Consider the following 17,124-nt stretch of genomic DNA (forward strand, 5'->3'; position numbering starts at 1 on the left):
CATATACGCAAGAATATTGATGATGCTTACATGATGTTGACTATTGAGTTGGAGCGTAAAATATCATGACGGTGACGTTACCTCACCGTTTGCACATTGCAACCTGAAATCGTTACTTATCGACTAATATATACTTGCTTGACTCTTGTGCAGAAAGGTATGCCGTATGCTGCTGAATCCATTTTCAATAAGCTACCACAAGAATTAAATGATCTTAGCAGTAATCCACGCGCTTTCAAATCGAAACTGAAGAGTTTCTTCATCGGTCATTCCTTCTATTCTGTAGAGGAGTTACTTGAAAAATTAAGTTGAATCTTGTGTTATATTGTTGAATGCGTTTACATAAGCTTATGGATTGACTTTTTTGGGTTCATAAACATTTTATTTTATCTGTTATTACTTTTATGTTGTAATTTCGTGCACTGACACGTTCCATGACCTTGGAGATCTGCTCCTCAGTTTAGTCCTACGGAATTAGACGTGCAAAATAAAATAAATAATTTTGCGAAAAACAAAGAGATTGATGTATTGCAACTCAAGGCAAGAGGCAGGAACCTAATGTTAGAATATTTGCTAGGCTTGAAGTTGTGTGTGTTGAATTCACGTGTTACCACAACTATATGTGGAATCAACCACCAAACCAGTAGCTCTACACCGATCACAGGAGTTAAATAACGTTTCAGGTGCATGACGGTCTAATAGAAACGATATTAATGTACAGTTATCATCTTCAGGCTTCTTTATTCGCTGATTGAATTCTACCTGTCTTGAATTAATACATTCTTTAATCAGCACATTTTAATGTTCAGGACGAATTTGTCAATCATGTTTAATATTTGTTCGGATTCCGGAAAAGTGAAATTTTCGTGTGGATCTCCTACGAATCACGCTTAAATTCCCATTGAGTGAATGATACAGAAGGGAAAGCCATGTTGGGCATATACGAGGTGTGTGAGAAAAGTAATGAGACTGACAACACTGCGAGCCATCTGGCAAAGCTGTGTTGTTCTTATTGTCTAGACCGGTGTGTTCATCTTTTCAGGATGCTCAGTCGGAGTTTAAGTTCCGTAAAGCCGTCACTTGATTTCTGAGAGCGCCATCGGTGGAGTTATGTTATTGTTATATGTTACGAAAATGGAACAGGGGAATTTAGAGTAAAGTTATACAATCAAATTTTGTGTTGAACTTAGGGAATCCGCGAGTGTGTCCTTTGAAAAGCTGAAACAGGATCATGGGGAACATTTCTTATAGAGAGCACAATTTTTTTTTTTCGCTGGCAAAAATCATGTTTGGAAGGCCGCTAACACGTTGAAGACGACCCTCACCCAGGAGACCTTCAGCTTCAAAAACCGGCGAAAAAGTCGAATGTGTGAGTGCCTTAGGCGCCCCAGTCCGGAACTATGCGGCTGCTATGGTCGCAGGTTCGAATCCAGCCTCGGGCATGGATGTGTGTGATGTCCTTAGGTTAGTTAGGTTTACGGAATTCTAAGTCTAGGGGACTGATGACCTCAGATGTTAAGTCCCATAGTGCTTAGAGCCATTTTTGTGGGTGCTCTTTTGAGATCAGATCGACATTTAACGATAAGGATGATGGGTGACCTGTTAAACACTTCCTCCGTACATCAAATTTTGACCAAAGATTTGCACAAGCAAAATGTTTGTACCTAAATGGGGACGTCACTCCTGATCAGAAGTACAATCGAAGAAACATGTGCGATAATCTTCTTGAAAGGGTTGCGAATGACTATGAATAGTTCAGTCGTCTGATCACAGGTGACGAATCCTCAATTTTTGAGTGCGATACTGAGACAAAGTGAGGAGAGGCAAACCGAGACATTTCCGGTACCGAAAAAAGCTGGAATGATCAAATCAAAGATCAAAACAATGCTGATTTGCTTTTTTGACAGTAGGGGTATCGTGCATAAAGAATTTGTTCCTTCGGGACAAACTGTCAACCAAGTATTTTGCAAAAATGTCATTGAAAGGCTCAGAAAACGGGTGAATCGAGTGAGACCGGACATTGCAGACAAGTGGATGCTCCATCATAACAGCGTCCCATGTCACACAGCCATGTTAATCAGGGAATTTTTGATTTCAAAATGTATTCCTGTTGTTCCACAGGCCCCCTGTTTGTTTGATACCAGTCCTTGTGAATTTCTTCTTTTCCCAAAATTGAAAAATGTCTTCAAAAGGAATCATTTTGGGACTATGGAGAACGTTCAAAATAATGTGAGTGACATGTTAAAAGTTTTGCCATTTGAAGCTTTTCAGCTCTGATGCCAAGACGGAACAACGTCTTCGCCGGTGTACAGATACTGAAGGGAACTACTTTGAAGGGGGACAATATTGGTGTTTCGAAAAATAAAAACTTCGGTAGACCAAAAAATCAGTCTCATTAATTTTCTCAGACGCCTCGTGTATAGCAGGCTGGATACTGCCTAAACACCAGATTGCAAGGAGGGAATATGTGGCAGTAGCTAGCAGGTTTATATGAACATCTTTTGTCTCAACTCGCAGCTATGAATACGGTGAAATCCAAGCTGACAGGTTACGACATGTCAGAGTTTCCAATCAAGTGAATACCTAGAAGTTACTCACGTGTCATGACCGGCGCAGAATGGTGGCGATGGTTACAGTAATGGGAACGGTTGGCCATTGCTGCGAGTGGAGTGATGTCATTTGACAGCTAGCGCGAGGGGTGGCTTCACGTAGCTGCTGCAGGTCACAAGTGAGTGTGACAAGCAATGGCGTGCTGGGGAGGAGGCCATTAGTGTAACGTCACGCACCATTTGCCGCGTCAGTAGCAGACCTTTCAGTTTGCCCACAGTCGGGCGGCCAAACCACTGTGATCTCGCAGGTGGTGGGACAGGTTGCATGACGGTAACACCATGGCACAAGTAGCACTCAGTCCTCTATGAGCTACAGGCTGAAGTGGCCCAGACTGGCTGTGCTCCACCGGCTGCCACGGTGCACACTGACCACGGGGCGGTGGCGGCCTGGAGTGGACTCATCAGTTACTGCGATGTGGCGGTAGAGGTGTGGGATGACGGTAGCAGTGGGGAGCAACGGGGGTATTTGTTATAAAAATAACCCAACAGATCTGAGGTGGATTGTAATATCATAGAGCCAAAGCCAGTATTCCAGCTCTGAGCCAGTATGCCCCAGTATCTCAAGTCTAGATCAGTATGCTGGAATTCCACACTGTTGTAAATAGCCTGAAGGGTCTGAGATGGATTTTGACATCATAGATCCAGTATTCCAAGACAGCCAGGATGGCGTGCGTCATCTCAAGTCTGGGCTAATATGCCAGAAATTTACACTATTGTAAATAGCCCAAGAGATCAGAGCTGGATTGTGACGTCATAAAACCGGTGTCAGTGTGCTCCTAGTTGCAATGTTCGATCACCATCTTGTATTCCCAGTTAGCCATCTTGGATGTGACGTTGTACTAAGGCTGTGCCCATATTCCAAGTCTCAGAGTGTGACGTCATGCAGACAAGTCCAGTATCCCAATTCAGCCAGTTTTGACAATGCGACAGCTTGGATTTCCCACTAGTTTATATTTGGGGCAACAACCCTCTTTCCAGAGGATACACACTAGCGCAATTGGACTAGTTCTGATTTTCGAGCTAAAAGGTTGAATTTCTCGCCAAAATTTGAATTTCATGCCATTTTATACATAGCTCAATAGGCCTTTGTCAGAGCGGGGAGGGGGTGCGCAAATCCCATGACTCACTGATAACTTCATTAACGACGAAATCGATGACTTCATTGGTGACACACACTACGCTCTTTCTCTCCCTGTTATCCTCCTCCCATAGACGTAAATTTATTTTTGCAGTAAATAACTTTAAAGAACATGTGAGTTCACAAGCAACTTAAACCTTTATTTCACATTTGTGTTGCAATTGTCACTTGCCTGCATAGGATAGTCAATAGCATTTCTCAATTTCTTGGCCTATACTACATGAACCAAGGACCTTGCGGTTGGTGGGGAGGCTTGCGTGCCTCAACGATACACATAGCTGTACCGTAGGTGCAACCACAACAAAGGGGGATCTGAGGACGTCGTTATCAGGAGAAAGAAAACTGGCGTTCTACGGATCGGAGTGTGGAATGTCAGATCCCTTAATCGGGCAGGTAGGTTAGAACATTTAAAAAGGGAAATGGATAGGTTAAATTTAGATATAGTGGGAATTAGTGAAGTTCGGTGGCAGGAGGAACAAGACTTTTGGTCAGGTGATTACAGGGTTATAGATACAAAATCAAATAGGGGTAATGCAGGAGTAGGTTTAATAATGAATAAAAAAATAGGAGTGCGGGTTAGCTACTACAAACAGCATAGTGAACGCATTATTGTGGCCAAGATAGACACGAAGCCCACGCCTGCTACAGTAGTACAGGTTTATATGCCAACTAGCTCTGCAGATGACGAAGAAATTGATGAAATTTATGATGAGATAAAAGAAATTATTCAGGTAGTGAAGGGAGACGGAAATTTAATAGTCATGAGTGACTGGAATTCGAGAGTAGGAGAAGGGAGAGAAGGAAACGTAGTAGGTGAATATGGATTGGGGCTAAGAAATGAAAGAGGAAGCCGCCTGGTAGAATTTTGCACAGAGCATAACTTAATCATAGCTAACACTTGGTTCAAGAATCATGAAAGAAGGTTGTATACATGGAAGAACCCTGGAGATACTAAAAGGTATCAGATAGATTATATAATGGCAAGACAGAGATTTAGGAGCCAGGTTTTAAATTGTAAGACATTTCCAGGGGCAGATGTGGACTCTGACCACAATCTATTGGTTATGAACTGTAGATTAAAACTGAAGAAACTGCAAAAAGGTGGGAATTTAAGGAGGTGGGACCTGGATAAACTGACTAAACCAGAGGTTGTACGGAGTTTCAGGGAGAGAATAAGGGAACAATTGACAGGAATGGGGGAAAGAAATACAGTAGAAGAAGAATGGGCAGCTTTGAGGGATGAAATAGTGAAGGCAGCAGAGGATCAAATACAAACAAAGGCGTTTCTCGTTGCCGCGAGATCTTCTCACGAAATTTCAATCATCAGCTTTCTCTTCCGGATGCGAAAATATTTTGTTGACGCTGACCTATGTAGGGAGAAACGATCATTATAATAAAATAAGGGAGATATGATCCCGCACGGGAAGATAGAGGTCCTCGTTTTTTCCGTGTGCTGTTCGGGAGTGGAATAATAGAGAATTTTTGTGAAGGTGGTTCGATGAACCGTCTGCTAGGCACTTAAGTGCGATTTACAGAGCAGCCACGTAGATGTATATGTAGATGTAGATTTTCAGGGAAAACGCAACGGCACCATGCCACTGTTTCATCAGTTACACCTACTGCTGTCGATTCAGCATACAAAGATGAGGACCAAACTAAGCCTCTACCAAACAACGATCTAGCTGTCGATTTTATATGAATGCTCCTCCTGGGGGATTATCTGTTTATCTGTAACAGCAGCCTTAAACCGTTACAAACCACTCAAAACCTATGCCTGAGGTTAATTCTCGGACCACGTAGATGGGGTTCGATCAGAGCTCTCCACCCGGAACAGGACGTGGAGATCTCCAGGAAAATAACTCAGAAACACCTCACTGCCACTGAAGCACTAGCAGCCACTACGCGACATACTGATCATGTGGGGTCTGTCGTCCCTGACAAGAAACATTGTACCAGAGTCCCTTGCGCCATCATTGAGGCACCCGAATGATAAAACAAAGTAACGTAGGTTTAAAAGAAAATTATGTAATGTTATGTGACAGAAATATTAAGTCAAGTGAAACAGCATGTAACATTATATGAAATGTAACTAAGTAACTAACATCTTAGGACGGTCAAAGTACCTAGTGCCCAATACCATTCTCACGCGGAAATATGAGAAAATTACCCATTCACCCTTTACATCTAGGAAATCCATCCACAAGGTGGCAGAATTTCTGTGCAACTGGCCCCACTCCACAGAAAGGCAGAAACTGTGGCGCCGCTGCCATCCTTTAAAGTCTACATGTTTCAGAAAGTATGAGTTTTAGAACAGTGAAAACAAGTCTGCCGTCACTAATTGTACCTCTAGTTTTCATGTCAGTAGAAAAAAACATACATGTGCCATTTAAAGTCGCAAAATTGTGTTGAAAGTGATGTTTCCATTTATGGATTGTGCATTCCTGCTCAGTATGTGAGGCCATGACATAAGTGCATCCCTGACCAACTGCATTTTTCACATTTTATTTCCTTTCGAAAATGTATGAGGCCGAAGAAAGGATATTGCGGAGACATGGCTTAGCCACAGCCTACATGATGTTACAACGAATTGGATTACGGTACCTCTCAGAACCACATAATACTTTAACAGTTTCAATTTGTTGTGAGAGATAGAACTAAAGATAAAGTAATTCAGAGATTCCATTTCTCATATTCTGAAACATAAACATGCTGAGCTCAATTTTACAGAATCTCGAATCAAGGCACCACCACATTTCCATGTGGATATTATAACAACTACACTTAATTGTAGACTGTAATAACAATATGCTAATCACATCACTAACTCGTTGCATTGTGTGTGAAATAGTTGTTGAAAGCATCGAAGAACAACATTTGATGTAGTTTCTCTACAAGATACAAAGAAAATCTCTAATTATTGAAGGGAACGATATTGAGGGAAATCTGGCTTTTACACAAAAATTTGCTCGGGACTTGCAAAACTTATCTTAAACAAATCATCAATTCTTCACTGGTGTGACGGCAGCTTGTAACACTGACAGAGTATTAGACAGTTGGGGTACAATTTAACGTAACGAATGAAAATATGGGTGCTTCTACATTCTAAAATATCCATAAAATGCCGAATACCACTGTAGCGTGTATTACATTCCCCTTCTGAGCCACGTAATGATCATTTTTCGGATCCAGATTCTTCTTTTGCGTTGTTCCACAGTTCTTTCTTACCTCTTTAATATAAGAGCTACCGCTACAAGCGGCAAACCACTGAGTCCGATAAATGACATTTGCGTATCAATGTGGACTCCAGCACTCGTGTGGAGCGAGGAATGGTAGCTACCCATGAGGAATGGTCAATATTTAGGGACACATCACGAACGATCATTCGAAGAAAAAAAAGTATGCTTACTTTTAAGAGCTATGAGCACTTGTCGAGTAGAGGAGTTGTACAAGGTCCTGGCAGTTTAAAACTGTGTGCCGGACCTAGACTCGGAACCTTTGCCTTTCGAGGGCAATTGCTCTGCCAACTGAGCTACCCAAGCACGATTCACTACCCGCCCTCACACCTTCAATTGTGTCAGTACCTCGTCTCCTACCTTCCAAGCCTCACAGAAGCCCTTCTGCGAACCTTGCAGAACTAGCACTCCTGGAAGAAAGAATACTGCGGAAACATGGCTTAGCCACAGCCTACGGGATGTTTCCAGAATGAGATCTCTACTCTGCAGCGGAGTGTGCGCTGATGTGAAACGCAGTCTCGCAGCTTAATTAAGTCAGCAAGTAGCAGCGGGAGTTGGATAACCTATATCCGGACGATGCCTGGCGTGGAACACTTCTGATAACCGACTGAAGGTAGCGACCAATACTGACTGGCTATAATGGGAAGTACAGGATAGTTATAACTAAAGTTTCGCTACCTGAGAGGCTCACCATGAAAAACGAGTGATCATAGGAAAATGAAACTTTGTGGGAACATTTGTAAGGACATGCGGATAAGGAATAACTGAAAGAAACCTTTTAATTTCCATATGAGAGAGTAACATTTGTTGAATGCGCACAATGTTTACGTTCCAGGTGACAAACGTTGCTCGCTGTGACGACCATCTGCATTCTTGACAGCAAGGAACCGCACTAGAGTTTGCTCTACTGCTGCCCGAAACATCTGAGATGGGATGTTGATTACCTCCATCGCTATGCTCATCTTCAACCTCCAACGCGCACTGCTCGAAAATCACATATTGCGTACAGCATTCCCAGCCATGGCAACAGTAACTTCTTCAACCATTTGTTGTCCAACTGGCCGACGGCCTCTCCCAGGAGCCATTCAAAAATTGCTAGTTAATTAGAACTTCAGAATCATGTTGTTCAACCATGGTGCAGAAAGAGGGCTTCTCCGTATTCCTGTAATGCGTCGATAACTGCGAAGAGCAGCAGCTCTATTGCTGTTGTTTTGATAAAACAACTTTACGAATAAGGCCCCGCTCATCTTGTCCAGACCCATGTAGACTGTCTGCAGCTGCAATACACACCGATCCTTGTGTTCCAATCCTACGTAGCCGTATCACTACCAGCGCCTAACGGCAAGTCATTATACTAACACTACTAACAATGCAAATACTGCAGCCAACGGTCTGAACATCTTTCCTGTAATGTATGGTACCCATAGGTAAAACAGTTTTCAGTCTACACTGGCTCAAGTTGCGAAAATTGAATTATAACTATCCAGAGTTTATGGCGGTTAGACCCACCATTGTTTTGACTGGGTAGCACTTATTGTCACGTAGAGGGAGGAGCCTGATGCAGGGCTAGGCCGTATTGTAGCCTCAGTCGGCCTTATTACAGCCTGGTTACGTACTTGCACTGTGTCAGCGGTGTTGGACAATGGCGGTGTCAGGCCTAGACGTGTGGTAATTTTGCATACGGCGTGGACTGGGCGACTACTCTTGCTGTATCAGATGACGACTCTTACCAAAGAAAGCCTTGATGGCCTCTCTCTGTCCTGCTTTCCTGAGGCTTCTTAGGTTAAGTCGTGGTGAAGTCTCTCGTTAACCCAGCCTCGCCAAGTAGAAAGAAGCCGTGGCACAACGCCAAGAACAAATATAATAATTGTGACTAACTACACTTATATTATTGTCAATTACGGAACATGAAGTCTGTAAAACTGTATAATACTTAAAAAATAAATTGTCAGCAGGCTTAGGCGATGTACGAGTCTGTGTGCTGAAGGAATGTGTACAAAACATGCAAGCTCTCTCAACAGACTTATTACTGGGTCATTTATATGAAGGATTTTCCTGACTGCCACATGGTCACCAGCGACCACAGCAGATCCTTGTGCCGTGAGCCCGGCAGCAGCCACAGCAAAGCCTCATACCTGACGCCATATCCTGGTCTAGTGGTGAAACATTCATCACTACGCGCGTGGCAGTTAACGTGTTAAAACGGACAAAGTTGTGTTTCTGATGAAGGCAAGTAATGCAGAAAACAGAAAACTACAGGCCCATTTCCCTGCCGTAAAAATTTAAAAAAATTGCAGAATCAGTTATGAAACACACAATAATAAAGTAATTCAATAAATGCAACCTTCGAAGTGAATCACCGTTTGAGTTCCGAACTGATAGACGTACGCAATCAGCCATAGTAGCATTTACAGAACTGGTACTATATGCTCTTGCCAAGGATGAGTATGTCACAGTCATATACACTGAAGCGCCCCACGATCCAACGTCATCATCGTTCACTCGCTCTGTTTTCCTTAGCTGATTACTGTTCTTGATCGGTTCCACAAACGACACCACAGCTGCCCATCTCTGCGCACTCGGCACACCTCAACTATCTGGCGCGTCCGCAAAAACCATTCCTAAGAAATTTGCATACCAGTCTTTGTAGTTGCGTAGCCGTAACAGTTTTGTTTGTCCGTCTTGCATGTATTGTCAATAATCCAGTAAGTTTGCATCTGTATCACAGCATATGTAATGGACTGTCATACCAGCGACACACGCCACCGCGTTCGTCTCATGACGTAGAAACAACGTTTCCTCCGGAATGAAACACCATGCCCGAAGAGATTTCTTCATATATAGTGCAAGAGTCCATACCTCCAACACCGCACCGCAGAGCAACTGGTGGTCGTCCGTGTCAAGCACGTTGCATCATGGACACATGGGCTATTCAACCAAATGAATAGCGTAATTTCTGTTATTCGTCGTGGTCTTCGGGTTCACGACGATGTACCACTTCGACCTGACTGATGTAGGTTGGTGGGGTGGTGAACCATGTGTCACACCACTCTCCAATTAACGGCGGTACGTTTGTATTCCACCTTGTTCCGGGCGATCTTTCGAAGAAGCAGCTTCTATGTCGGCGGTCGGAACGTTGGTAAACACGCACGAACGTAATACTGTTCAACGATGAATGTCCTCAAGTACGTTAACGGGGGCGATATATATCCGACACTGACCGGGGAAGATGTCCGTAGTAGTTCTTCAGTGATATCCTCCATAGGGGAGCGATTCCTGTTGCACCACAGTTTGTGCATGGTATTAATATATAGCCCGCGCCTTCTCGTGGACGGTAACTAAGGCAACACCCACTTCCCGCGCTGGGAGGGCAAGTGTATCGTACTGACATTTGAAAGAATTGTCCCAAGATTACATAATACCCCACAGCCACCTTAATCCACTTAGCGATCGTATGCGTCATAGGGAGAAGGTGTATCAGGTGGCACATCATGGGAGCGAGTTAAAGGTTGACGAGTGACAATTGTTGCAGCAGATTCATCGACCGTGGGGAGTTAAGACAGACATGCGATCTCTGCTCAACAACCGGCGGCAGTTGCCCACAGCCGTTCCCGCCGGCTCCTTACGAAAGGTGATCTCTAAACATAAATTTGTAGCCAATCCATTGCAGAGCACGTGTACCCATCAGTCCGCACGAGAAACGCAATATCATCTGTATATGCTCTACGTTTGAATGATAAATGCCATAGGGGGATCCCAGTTAATGGGTAGCCAAGGCCTGCAGGGCACGGTTCTAAGAGGACAGCATACAGGAGGATCGACAAGGGGCAACCCCTCCTGACAGATTGTAGGACCTTAAAATACTCCGTTCTGTCTCCGTTGATCATCATTGCTGATCTGGAACCATGCAACAGCCACATCATTGCAGTGGTCAGTAAAGATGGAACACCCATGCTGTTCATCATCACCCCGAGGTACGCATGATCCAACCAATAAAAGGCAAGTTTTTGTACGTCCATCATTGTGAACGGAGGTCTTGGGTACTTCGGCCATTCACTTATATAAGTAAATGAAAGACCTACAGCCGTCCTTATGATGTCATTTACTGTATGGCTACCAGTTTCGGTGCTTCATTGTACTGCCTTAGCTAATGCTGAAGGCGTTAACACCATTAGTAAACATGATACAACAGTGGACAACATAACTGGTTTACGCAGGCTACCTGTAACTGTGATGTTTTCTCTTCAACCATCAACTGTCAACTACATGCCGGCCGCAATGGCCAAGCGGTTCTAGGCGCTTCAGTCTGGAACCGCGCGACAGCTACGGTCGCAGGTTCGAATCCTGCCTCGGGCATGGATGTGTGTGATGTCCTTAGGTTAGTTAGGTTTAAGTAGTTCTAAGTCCTATGGGACTGATGACCTTAGAAGTTAAGTTCCATAGTGCTCAGAGCCATTTTTTTGTCAACTACATATTGATGCTTGGAGAAACAACATCACAGTTACAGGCAGTCTGCGTAAATCAGTCATGTTGCCCTATACGGATGGTGTTAATCCATTCAACATTAGCTAAGGACTGAAGATGGTCCACTGAAGCACCGAAACTGGTAGCCATACAATAAACGACGTTATTTTCTTACAATGAAAGGCATGTCGAAATGTATGACGACCAACGACCATTGCCACCCCCCCCCCCCCCCCCCCTGTCGAACTGTCGAAAGCTACCTGCAGGCGTGAAGGCAACGACGTCATGATATTCCCCCAAGGCTGTATGGATATTGCTTCTGCCGCTGATCTGTATGTAAACGATCCGCCATCGACGTTATGATACGACCGCCCAGGATGAGCATAAATATCTTATAGTCACTATTAAGGACCAGCGCTGTTTTGGGCGCCTTGTCACGGTTCGCACGGCTCCCCTCATCGGAGGTTTGAGTCCTCCCTCGGGCATGGGTGTGTGTGCGTGTTGTCCTTAGCGTAAGTTAAAGTTAGATTAAGTAGCGTGTAAGCCTATGGGACGATGACCTCAACAGTTTCGTCGCATAGGCACTTACCACAAATTTTCACTATTAAGGAAGGTCAAGGAGCGATAATCACATGGTCGTTTGCCACCATGTGGCTTGGGTATCTGGATCATGAGCCCTTCCGCGAATTCATTGCGAACTGAGACTTCGTGCTTCCGAAGCTCATTAATCATGCATAACCACATTAGTGTCGTAGGGGTCACAGAAGCATGGTAAAATTCCAACGGAAACACATCAGGGCTTGAGGACGTTCTGGGGGCCCTCGTATAATCACTTCCTCCAACTCCTCATTCGTAATTCCAGAAAAGACGTCTGCTTCGCATGTGTCCATGACGCTCCCCAGCTTCCTCTGACCCACCTCGTCGTCCCAAAGACCCCGTAACCCCCTGTACTCTATCGCTTTGTGCTGTAAAACAACAGCCTTTGCCGAAATTTATCTCATGAATTAACGTCCTGTGTCTGCGTCGTCTTTCCCATACCACATGATGATGGAGGATAGTTCGTTGAGAAGGCAGTCCTGTGACCTCGCACGTACCATTGTAGCCACCTTCCTAAGCTTCGCACGTTGTATCAGCTTTGTCTTGTGTCGGTGAACGGCTGTCTGCTGTTCCGGTGTAGGAGGGCCGTGAAGTAAAAGTCAGAGGTCGTGAGCTGCCATTGAGAAGACATAACCTATTAACGTCCTCCTTAAAGCTGGCTTCACGTACTCTATCCATCACTGTAGGACGGAGCCATAAGCACATCTTCGAAGACAGCCGTGCCACGTGTCCTCCACCACGCAGCGCAATCCGCGTCACGCAGATGGGAGATATTCATCTTCCACTTACCTCTCCCTCTCTATACCTATTGTCCAGCAAGGGTAACCGTACAAATATATGCCTCATGGCCTGTAAGTTCTGTCGGCCAAATTTCTGCGTCCACCGTCGACGTCTTCAACATAGATCCGATCCAAACGGCTCGCGGTGTGGCTCGTAAAAAATGTGTACCCCGATTGGTTGCGATTCTTCAAGTCCCATGTTTCGATTAATTCCGTCCCGGTGACCAGGTCGCGAAGTTCTTGGCTGTAGTTAGTATGTGCCGATTATACAAGCATCGTATAATCACGGCAGGCGTAAAATTCTGTACGCTCTTTTATCAGAGCCTGATGACCCGTAAGTATCGGTCAAATGCACGCTGTCAACGCTAACGGCCGAACCGCGGGCCGAAGGTAAATACCCCACGCCGTCTGCCCGTATTCCTTCCTTCAGTAGTATCATTGTGCCAACGCCTCTCTCGTCGCAAGTGGAACAGTAATATAATAACCGTAAAAATCCGAGTGGGGTAGTGCCCGAACTTTCCGTAGCAGTGCTATGTCTATGTCTGCATCCCTTAACACTGAGCATCTTGATCTTCACTTGCGTCCTAGTGCTACTGATGTTAACGGACCCTATCTGACACGGTTTTTGCGTTGCTGTCATCGAAGATAGGGCACTTTACAGTGGCTAATACCACTGCACACAGGCTACTCTCTTTCTACTACCCTCCGCCACCCTCTCACTTGGGCTGCCGTTACTCGATGCACTCTTCCGGTCTTCCACTGTGATAGTGTGTGGATGCAGTTCCTCCATCTTCATCTGGTCCCCTCTGAGGCGGGTCTTGTGACCAGTCTCCCAGTGTCTCATCACTGTCGTGCGTTGCAGCGCCATATCCTCCCTGGTATTCCGGTGCTATCAGTCGTAGTCCTCTGCTGCCTCTGGGGCATCGTCGCGGCAAACACGTGTCGCCGTCCCGCCGGCCCCACCAGCATCCACGCTAGGAAGTTCTGCTGTATCCATGGTCGGCTGATCTGTACACGGAAACGCCTCAGCATTTCCTTCTGGATCTTGTCGACCGTTCTGCACCGTGCGACGGAGCTTCTTTCGGCGTTTTGGTGATCGCTGTTTCCGTTGCCGAGCCTCCGGATCAGAGGTCAGTATGGCCTCTCGATGTTCGTAGGGGACTTCGGAAGCTTGCCCTGTCAAATTGTCTACGTCCGTAACTGCCGTATCTGAGCTGGCCACGAGCGGCACCGAAGAAGGGGTACCTTGCTACCGCTATGGGCGGCTCGGCGCTACATCACCCTTCCATGGTTCGCTGTGAGCTGCCTATGTCGGTACCTTCCGATATGTTTCTGTCGCATGTCCAATTCATCACGTAATGCCGAGGGATAGGTCAGCACCGTCGGTTGTGTATTGAATGGGGGATCACCCCATGGCAGCTGTAACAATCTTCTCTGGGTGCAACTGGAATGTACAAGCTCCTCTTTTCCACAACCAGAACACGTTCGTGGTTGTCCATCGTTGAAGACACACGCCCTACAACCAGCGATGTACAGATGCGACGGGACGCGTTTTCGTAGTGCGATCCGTATTTGTCTGACCCCATTACGGACAGGATATGTTTTGAAAGTCACCCATTTTTCGGCCACATGGATTAGAACTGCTCCGTAATGGCGCAATGCGCGGATCAGCAATTCTACTGGCACCTCGAACGGGAGCTCAAGACATTCCCGTCCGAATGACAGAAACGACGTCGGTGTAGGAGTAGTGTTTCGTCACACGCTGCCTCATCAGTGAGCTTGACGTAGACCACACTACTGACCATGGATAAATGTATTCGCACTAGAACATCAGGTTCGTTATTTTACCTCATCCTCTAAATAGCATTCTATCTCATGAACCTTCGGTCGAGCATATTCGTTAGCAAAACTAAATACCAGTGTCGATTTGTCGAACGACAAGGCCATGATTCGTTCTATGTACTACCACAGTACACTGCTACACACAGAGCGTAAACACCTCCCTCGCAGCACATGCGGGAGAGACGTAAACACCATCCGAACCACAGCGCCACCAAGGGCAAACTGCCTAAGCCATCCGAGAACTCCTTTTAGCCAGCCCAAATCTCCACATGCCACACACTACAGTTGTGGTGTCCTCCGTCGGGGGACTGATGACCACAGTAGTTAAGTCCCATAGTGCTCAGAGCCATTTTTTTGTCCTCCGTCCATTTTCCCCTATTTGCTCGCAGCTATTCAGCTCAATCCCTCAAGGGTTTGGACGAGTGAGTGCAACCGCGACATCATTTCGTCATCAAGGTGCATATATGAACATATTGATACGTGTCTGAAAGAAAATACACCATTTGTATCAGCAACGATATATATGGAATGAAAGAGAAATTTTCAGATCTCATTTAAATACGGGCATTGCATTAAATGCAACGCCGACATGGGAACATTTGTACCGGACTGGGACTGGAACTCGTGTTCTTTGCTTCTCTAGAACGGTTGCCTTGTGTACCTGCATAGTTAATTTCTCCCCAGTGAATCAAATGACTGGGACGTGCAGGCAGGGAGAATTTTTTTAGATGATTAGGTAATGTCTACAATAGCATTGGACTTGAAAAAGAAAAAGAAATCAGGATGCAGATACAAAGGCATCTGCGAATAAACATATGTAAGCGAAAATGTTTAGAAGATGAAGAGAAACAACAGGAAGGGGAGTTAAGCAAACCAGAAAAACCTGCGGTGCCACGTTGAGTAGTGTCTCGCCGACAGAACAACGTCAGTTCTATCGTTGGAGGGGGGGGGGGGTCGTCCTGTCTTGATTGGCGCGTTTCGTAAAGATTCTAGCTGCTGGGTGAGTTGGCGAAAATACTCTGTAAATAGTTCGTGATAGTGGCCACATAGTGTCGATGTTGGCGCAGGGTGTTGTGTTGTACTTGGAGATGTGTCCGGAAGTCTGCTGGATTGACGATGTCGTCCGTGAAGTGGTAGTTGATAACCATGCCACTAATCCATGGGATGGCATGCCAATTAGTTGATGGAAAACAATTCACGTCAGGTAATTTCAGCATGGTCGGAGAGACATGGTGTGGCGGAGATTGGTGGCTGGAGGCCATGATCTTCAGCACAGAGGTACCAGACGGCCATTGCTACTCCACACTCAAAGCGGCGTAAATTGGTATCTTCGACCTTGCACATGAGGCACAGGGGCACGTCCACCAGTGCGATGCTGCACAGTTTATGTCTTGTAGTATATTTGCCTTTGACAAGAAGGTATCATGACGCAGTGGCGTCAGTGGTGTGGTATAGTTGAGGGATCGTTTCCCAAACCGTAGGTCATGAAACCTGGGCGTGACATCCTTCGACGGGGTTTTGGGGTGGGGACGGTCGCAGAAGACTTAAGATGTCGCAGCTGGTCGTCTTCCTAGTCCGGAGGAGCTCGGCGCATATGTAGCTGTATTCCAAAAAGAACTGGTAGAAGTGTAACACTCGAGGTGGGATATGTGCCAACGACATCTGCGGGCGTCTGGGAATAGGTGCGAACTCGGCGGTCAGCATTCCAGCGAAAATAATAGCCTGGCTTTCCCACAGTCGGAGCATGGTATTGGTGTAAAGTACTGTGGTCCTAGCTATAACATTAACCAGAGCGAGGCCACAATCCCGCTTCAGTCAGGTGAGGGCACGATTCTGGACTCTGAAGTTGTGTCCGGAACACGTAAAATACCTGACATCTGCTTGCAGTCTGATCACCAAACGCCACAGTGATGGGCAGAATCTGCGCAATGTGGGGCGTCTGTCTACCAGTTGTGTACTGGCAAAAGCGGCCCTCTGGCACATAGTCAATGGGCGTAGTAGGTAGCTCTGTATGTTCGCCCAAAACATTGATCGCCTAGGTACGGCGAATGTCTCGTGTGTACACCACTCTAAGACAGCAGAGGGTGTCCACAGGTTGAAAGAGGGCTAAGGTATCTGTGGCCATGACTTTGCGACGTGCATAGCGTTTCGTGACACCGTGCTATAACAGAAAACGTGCTCCCGGAGTGGAATACCCATCAAGTGTCATCGTAATCTGCAGTGAGTGGTTCCATCGTGATGGCGTAAAGGATGGTCGATAGTGGGAAACTATGCTGTATTGCGTTTTGTTGATTCAGCGCCTATTATCGATCTTCTTGCAACCCTTTTGCCGACCGGTGTGCTGGCGACAGCTTATGCCAGCACACAGAGCATTAGAACCGTATACGTTCTGTGAGTCTCCCATTGACAAGAAGCCTTGACGTCTCTTCTCGAAGGAGGCGCATGTTCCCCTGCGTGAATGT

This window comes from Schistocerca nitens, chromosome 3 (genome assembly GCF_023898315.1).
Source record: "Schistocerca nitens isolate TAMUIC-IGC-003100 chromosome 3, iqSchNite1.1, whole genome shotgun sequence".
Classification (NCBI taxonomy): Eukaryota; Metazoa; Arthropoda; class Insecta; order Orthoptera; family Acrididae; genus Schistocerca; species Schistocerca nitens.